This window comes from Propithecus coquereli, unplaced genomic scaffold (assembly GCF_000956105.1).
Source record: "Propithecus coquereli isolate 6110/MARCELLA unplaced genomic scaffold, Pcoq_1.0 Scaffold458, whole genome shotgun sequence".
NCBI classification, from domain to species: Eukaryota; Metazoa; Chordata; class Mammalia; order Primates; family Indriidae; genus Propithecus; species Propithecus coquereli.
This window is the reverse complement of record NW_012150374.1, coordinates 1,086,466-1,093,923: the sequence shown is the minus strand read 5'-3', so window position 1 is coordinate 1,093,923 and position 7,458 is coordinate 1,086,466. Positions and strand designations below refer to the sequence as shown.

Below are 7,458 nucleotides of genomic sequence, written 5' to 3'. Positions count from 1 at the left end.
GTCTGGGCGAGGGAACTGCCAGTCAGACCTGCGAAGGCGTGTGCCTGGGCTCAGGCAGCAACCCAGGGGCCGGGCTAGGAGAAGCGCCTCTCCGGAGTCTTTGTGGCTCCCTGGAATGCCTCTGAGGCTTTGGAGGCAGGGCTAGAGCCAGACAGGGCTCCAGGCTCCTAAACCTCTGATTGTATCTGCTTCCTATAGTGTACTTCTGAATCAGAGTTTATCTGGATTATGTTGGAGCCCTCAGAAGTCTTGGGTTGGTCTGGAAAGCAGCCATGGAAACTGCTTCTGTCTTTACAGAAAACCAGCACTAAGCACCTTCTCCTGGTGTCAGTAAGTAGTTTCTATCTAAGGGTCTCTACTAGATAGTAATGTAATTTAAAAAACCGAACCAAGTAAAAGAAAAAAAAAGTCCTTCTTTTTTCCCTTGGGAAACTTTTTTCTTTTTTTCTTTTGGTTGCCGGGAGGTTCAGTTCCAATTTCTTTTTTAAGGTTGGCTTTTTTGCTTTAATTTTTGTTTTCATTTTTTTTTTGTTGTTTTTTTTTTGGCACTTCTTTTTCTTTTCTTTTTCTGTATATGTCTTTTTGTCTGTTTTTTCTATAGAGAGGGTTTTTATGTGTATATATACATCTCTGTGCGTGTGTGGTGTGCGCCGAGCTGTGGGTTTCTATACCAAGGTGTGGTCCCAGTTCTGCCTCTGACTTCCCTGACGTCTGGGCAAGTGTTAGCTGGGCCTCAGCTTTCTCATCCATAAAATGAGAGGATTAGGTGAAAGCTAACTCTGATTCACTCACCTTTTCTTCCAGGTGCCCCCAGCGGCTCATGCCCACAGATGAGCAGAGTGTGGACGTAGCTAGAGCTGGGACTCTGAGCTGGACTTCCCCAGGGCAGAGGAGGACCAGCTCTGCCCAGTTTACCTGGGACTTCCCTGGTTTTAGCACTGACAGTGCCACGTTCCAGGAAAGCCCCAGGGCCAGGCAGACCAGAGGGTCAGTCACCCCACAGGCTCACTGCCGGTTTGCGTTACCAGCTCCGTCGCCTTGGGCAAGTTGCTTAAGGCATTTGTACTTCCGCGCCCTCAATCTCTAAAGTGGGACTATAAACAGAGCTACCTCCTGGTGTTCTAGAAGCCTTAAGCACGTTCATATTTGAAAAGCACATAGAATAGTACTTGGCACACAGGATGAATTATATGAGTGTTTTTAAAATAAATGCTACAGCCGTTTGCTTCCTGCTCAAGTCGGGGAGATTTCTCAAAATAATTATTCACCATAAAAACCTCCCATGAGACGTGTGGGTGCAAGAGGAGTTGTCCTGAGAGAGGAGGCTGTCTCTGAGCCACTGGGGATCGGGTGCGGGCACAGCTCCCCGGAGAGCCAGGGATGTGTGGCTCAGGGAAGCCCTCGCCCTGGACAGAGGGACAGAGCCCGCCACCCGCACAGAGAGGCCAGCAAGCCACGTTCCCCACGTCGTCTTGGTGCTTATAGTTGTCAGGAAGGAGGCTGATCTCTGCCAGGGACCTCAGCCAGCTCATCGGCTCTGGAGCGTCAGGGAAAGCAGTTAAGGCTGGGCGCCACTGCCCACCCCAGCTGAGAACCAGGGCAGGGGCCGCTGGGTGGGCGCAGGGTGGAGCCCTGGGTTCTTCTGGGAGTGAGCCAGTATCTCCACAGGGCTTTGCCCCTCGCCGGAGACAGAGCCAGCGCTCACCTCCCCGGAGCTGAGCTGAGGAATTCCCACCCTCCACACCCCCAGCCGTGCCAGGCTGCCGAGAGTGTGGAGCAGGCACCTGGCCTGACCAAAGGCAGGTCCCTCACGGCACACCTGTCTTCGTTAGGTGACCTCTGTGTGCTCAGCCTGGCCGGGAGGCCCCGGCCCTCCCGGAACTTACCCTCTACTCAGCAGACAGGACCAGCGGGTCTGCAGCCCCTGCGCCGCCTCTGCCTTTCCTGCCTCTGCCCCATCTCTCCTCCCAAGCGAGACGCGAGCTTTCCCAGGGCGCGGAGCAGCCACTAACCCCCTTCTTCTCACGCGTCCCATGCAGAACCTAGCACGGGGCTGGCACTTTAGAAATGTTCAAGAAAGTCCTCTCGGGCGCATACTGACGTAATTGAAAAGATGGCTGAGAGCTGTGCTGTCCAATAGGGTGGCCGCCAGTCCCCGTCCAACTATTCAAATAAATTAAAATTAAATTGGAAATTCAGCTCCTTGGTTACACTCGCCACGTGTGCTCCGTAGCCACACGTGGATGGATAGTGGCTGCCGTACTGCACGACGCGGACGTTCCCTCATCACGGAAGGTTTTATTGGACTGTGCTGATCTAGAACATGTGAAGATAAAGAGGGTTATTAAACCAGAACTCATCCTCTTAGAAGCTGTAACCTCAAGGATTTTAGAATTTTTTTATATTTCTGAGATTAAGACATAGACCAAAATGGGCCTGGCAGAATCTCAGGAGAGTCTATTGATCCGGAATGTCTTCCATGTCTTAGGGGTTACCTAATGTCACCAGTAAGGACTAAGCCTCTAGCTCCCGCCCCCTAGTGTGACATGTTATGACGGGAAGGAGATGGCAGAAGAAAGAGACGGAACAGGGGAACACCGTCGGGACAGCCAGTGTAAATGAGCTCCCCGCGGGACCTCCCTTCCCCAGGGAGACCTTTGCCGTTTGTCCCCGGGTTCTTGGTACCGTCTTCCGCATTCCGCAAGCGCTGACTGCCGGCGAAGACACAGACCTTCCCAGCCCGCTGGCTCTGCAGGCCTCTCCGTGGGCCCAGCGCCATTCAGTCGGTCCTGAATTCAGGGAAAATTCAGGAGTCCGTACAAGGAAAACAAAGCAGAAAGCTGAACGCTGCCTGGTCTTGCAACGGCCAAGACTTGGGACTCTGATCTCTAAGTGGGGAGTCCCTATAGGCCCCCAGGTGCGCCATTGGAATGACTGCGCGCATCTGAACCAACGGCAGCCCCAGGACCAACCCCTGCAGAAGCCCTCTGGGGAGTGTGCAGCTGCAGGGATGATTCGGACTCTGTCCCTGTCCCCGAGGCTGCCAGCATCTGGAGGTGAGGCAGCAAGACCGGTGTGAGGCGAGGCAGAGGGTTCTGAGAGGCGTGTGCCTGTCTCTATTCTGCGATAGATGCACCTTGAAAATAAATACAGACCTCATTTATCAAATGACGGCAATAGCCAGCTTTTGTACAGGAACTTGGCTTGTATAAGAAACTTCTGCGCGTAGAAGAAATACTTCTTTCAAGATCCCTCCCCATCTCACAGCTACAACGTATGAGGATCAGTTTGAGTAAAATACCTGTCCTAAGTCACACGTTTAGAAACTCAGCAGGCCTTCAGATTCCAAACCGCAGCTAAATTCACAAAGGCAATTTCCGCTTGGGAGGAAAGCCGGTAAGAACACTTTTCAGCGGTACTACGGACAGGCCGCGTTTCTCGAACGTTTATCACACACCCAGCGCAGAGCTCCGCATTCCACGTGCATCGCCTCATTTAATCTTTGCCGTGACCCTGTGAGATGGAAACCCTGAGCCGCCCCATCCTGCAGACGTGGAAACTAAGGCTTAAAGAAGTTCGGTAACTTGCCCATAGTCACACAGCAGGAAAAACAAAGATTTGGTTCAATTTGTAGCTGTAATGTGGGTTTTTAGGCCACATTATGGGGTCATAGTCTTTTCAAGTTTGAATGAAGGAACTAAAAATTCAATAGAAAATGTCAAAGAACAAATTAGCTTCTATAATAACTTCTAAATGGCCCAACTGAGCGACTCTCTGCACACTCAGATTATTAAAGACGTGGTCGAGTGTTTCCTTTGGCAGCAGGAAATTGCCTTTGTCCTGAGAAACGTTTTCTCTCCCTCCTGCTCGCTGGGGTGAGGCCATGGCTAGAGGCCTAGTGGGAGACTCGAGCGCGGGCAGGAGATGGTTGAGGATCAGGTGTCCTGAACTGGGTGATGCGTCAGCACCTCTGGCATCTGTCCCCAAAGGCAGCCGATGGAGTGTCGGGCCAGGCAGCGCCCTGTTCTGCCAGCTGCAGCTACGGGCCGGGCGCGGGCCCGTGGCACACCGCCCATAAATCAGCTCCGAGCCGCCGCACGGTTGCACTGCATCTCTTTCAAGCAGCTCTGAGGAAAAATGTCTCCATCTGCTCACTGCTAGGTGATAAATAAAACGGAATTGGAGCAAAATGGATGGAAAGCGATTTTGGGGAGATGAATTTCCAAAAGAGCTGGTCACCACGTCTGCACCTCTTCTGGTGCTGGAAATGGCTGGCTGGGACCCTCCCTGGTCCGAGAGCCAGAGGAGACATGAACGCTCAAAAAGGAGAGAAGACAGGGGCTTCCCAGGGGCAAGGGCTGGCCGGGGAAGGTTCTTGCAAAGGACTTGCCATTAATAACTCTTCTTCCTCCTCCTCCTCTTTGTCCTTCTTCATCTTCTCTGCCACTATTTTTTTTTTTTTTTTTTTTTAGCAGACAAAGCTTGTTTTATTCAAATGATTCACCTATTATGACCCTGGCCACTATGTACAGACAAGAGAGGGGAATTTTACTTCTTGGTCTCTTCCTCTTTGGACAGAGTCTTAATGATCTCCTCCTTCTTGGCCTGGAGGTGCTCTTCACGGCGCTTGCGTGCTTCCTTAGTCTTAGATCTGCGGGCCTCAGCCTGGTCAGCCAGGAGCTTCTTGCGGGCCTTGTCTGCCTTCAGCTTGTGGATGTGTTCCATGAGAATCTGCTTGTTTTTGAACACATTCCCCTTCACCTTCAGGCACAGGCTGTGATACATGTGGCGGTCAATCTTCTTAGACTCACGGCATCTCCTCAGTAGCCAGCGCAGAATCCTCATCCTCCGCATCCAGGTTACCTTCTCAGGCATTCGAGCATTGGCTGTACCCTTTTGCTTACCTATGCCCATATGCCTGCCCTTCTGGCAGGCCAAGGTGATTTTCCGGCATCGAGCTCGAGAATGGACAGTCACAGACTTGCGGATGATCAGCCCGTCTTTGATCAGATTCCGGATCTGCTGATGGGAGTTGGCGTTGGCGATTTCATTAGTCTCGTTGGGGTCCAACCAGACTGTTTTTTTGCCACAGCAGAGGACACTAGAGGCAAGCCTCTTCTGAAGCCTGAGCATACTCATGGCTCCGGGCGCACTAGCAAAAGGAAAGAAAGCCACTATCTTCATCTTCATCGCCACTATCTTCATCTTCATCGCCACTATCTTCATCTTCATTATCACCATCATCATCACCAGGGTTGATTGGTTAATTGGCTTACTGAGGCCGTCCCATGTGCCAGCACTGTGCTGAAACTCGTATGTTTCTATGGAAATCACCTCTGTTCGCGTCCATGGCGGCCACCCTGACTACACTGAGTAAGACGCAAGGCCCCTCTCGTGGACATTCTCTGCGGTCCCACTTCATTTTATTTTTCTCCATAGCTTTTGTGAACTTCTAACATGATCAATAATTTACTTAGTCTACTCATCGTCTGTCTTCCCCATCTAGGATGGATGCTCCCAAAGGTGGGGAATTCGTCTGTTTTTTCTACAACTGTATCCCCAGTGCTGAGAATAATTCCCGACCCATAGGAGGCACTCAGTAAATAATTGGATGAATAAGTGAATGAATGAACGATCCCCTGGAATTCTCACACCCTGTGAAGCATGCCGGCCTGTGCCTGCCTCTCCACACTCATCTCTTGCTTCCGGCTCCCCCACGTCTCGCACACATCCCATCTGGTCACAACTCCTGACACCAAGGCTTCCGGCCCCACCCTTGGCGCATGCTTTGCCATCCTCTGATCCTCCCAGGCGGGCCCCAGCTGCCCCTTCGGGTCTTGCTTCCCCACTGTGCAGAGGTTATTATTCTGTCGCTGTTATTCTTCTACTCCTTGTTTAGCTCTCGCAGAGCACCTCTCACACTCTGTGATCACAGGTGCTCATTTGTGAGCTTGGCAGGGTAGACGTCTGCCTGAGGTCTACAGGGATGTAAGATCTGTCTAGACTCCCAGTGTAAGCCCCAGAGCCCAGCACAGGGGGGTTGCTCAAGAAATATTCTTCACCCTTTTTATAGATGAGGAAATTGGGGTGAAGAGCTAGGATTGGATACCGGCTCTAAATCCAAAGCCCATAAGCTTAGGCACCACCCCATGCTGTTCTCTGAGTTTCTTTGGTTCTTGGCAAGGTCAGCCATGTCTGTGCCCATGATCTGCCCTGCTGTTCAGGTGGCCCCCTCAGGACCCCTCCCAGGTGATCACTTCTTTGTTCCTTCTTTCAGCGACTGTATATTGAGCACCCCTGGGCCAGGCACTGTTTTAGAAGGCAAGGTCAAGAGAGATGAGATCCCAGCTCCTTCATTCTAGTGAGTAAACAGGTAATAATAAGTAAGGAAACAAAGCACAAGGAAGTTTAGAGCAGGAGAAATGCTGCGAAGAGTAAAGATGAGCATTGTGGCCGAGTAGTGGGGAGGGGAACGGCCTACTGTAGATAAGGTGTTTGCATGTCATTCTCCTGTATTTGCCTTTCTTACAACCAGAACAAAAAATATCTTAGACATCGCCCTGCATCACAGACAGCTTTTAAGAGACTCTTTCTGCTTAGGCTAATCCTTTGCATTAGCCCAATAAACAAGGCCCTGTGTCCACCAGAGCAAGGAGCAGGATGAGAAAATAGGATCCCTGCCAGCACTGGGTCTGAGCTCATGTTCGGGCCTTGTGTGTTTCATGTGCTATAAATCCTAGTGTGGCTGACATACCTGAGACAGATGCAAGCCCAGGGTATGTCCACAGCAGATATGGGGGCCCCTCGGGTGATCTACCACTGCTACTCCCTGGGTCATGTGTGCATAATTTAGAGCTGAGGTTTTACCTGTAATTTCAAAGTCCTATATGAGAGGTGAGGCTTTTTTCAACAGCAGTAGATGGGGCTTAAAATGCATCCACATGTGGCTAAATAGTCAGTTTGTCTGAAAGTTCACCTAATTGAGCTGCTGTTTCAATACAGCATAAGGAAGCACAACTTTAGGGCAAGGAAAATGCACCAAAGTTTCCTCTGGAAATGGAGAACCAACTTCCTGCCCCCTGCCTCTTCCTTAGCCTAAACTCACCAGTCCAGATGGGAGGCACAGGGCCCTGGAGACCTGAGTCATGAACTGGTTCTACCACATACTTACTTTGTGACCTTGACATGTCTTCGTCCTCCCTGGACCTCATATTTTCTAGACGTATAAGGAGAAAGCAAGCTTTATCTTACCTTCTTCATAGGGGTGTTATGAGGCTGTGAATGTTGCCCTCATAGAATTTCTCCAACCACCCTTTGCCACCAACCCATACTACATAGCATGGTGTATGCACAGTGAAGACTTCAGTAACTTTCCTTGAATAAATTGGATGGATGGATTGGTGGGTGGGTTGATGGATGGATGGGTGGATAGATGGATGGGTGGTTGGATGGGTGGAT

At 50.9% G+C, this 7,458-nt stretch overlaps 1 pseudogene across 1 annotated transcript; it reads right to left on the bottom strand.

Moving 5' to 3' along the window:
- Positions 1-4,477: 4,477 nt before the first annotated feature.
- On the bottom strand, positions 4,478-5,146 carry LOC105818875 (annotated as a pseudogene). The gene has a single exon (XR_001137929.1). The product of XR_001137929.1 is annotated as a 60S ribosomal protein L19 pseudogene (transcript).
- Positions 5,147-7,458: the final 2,312 nt, after the last annotated feature.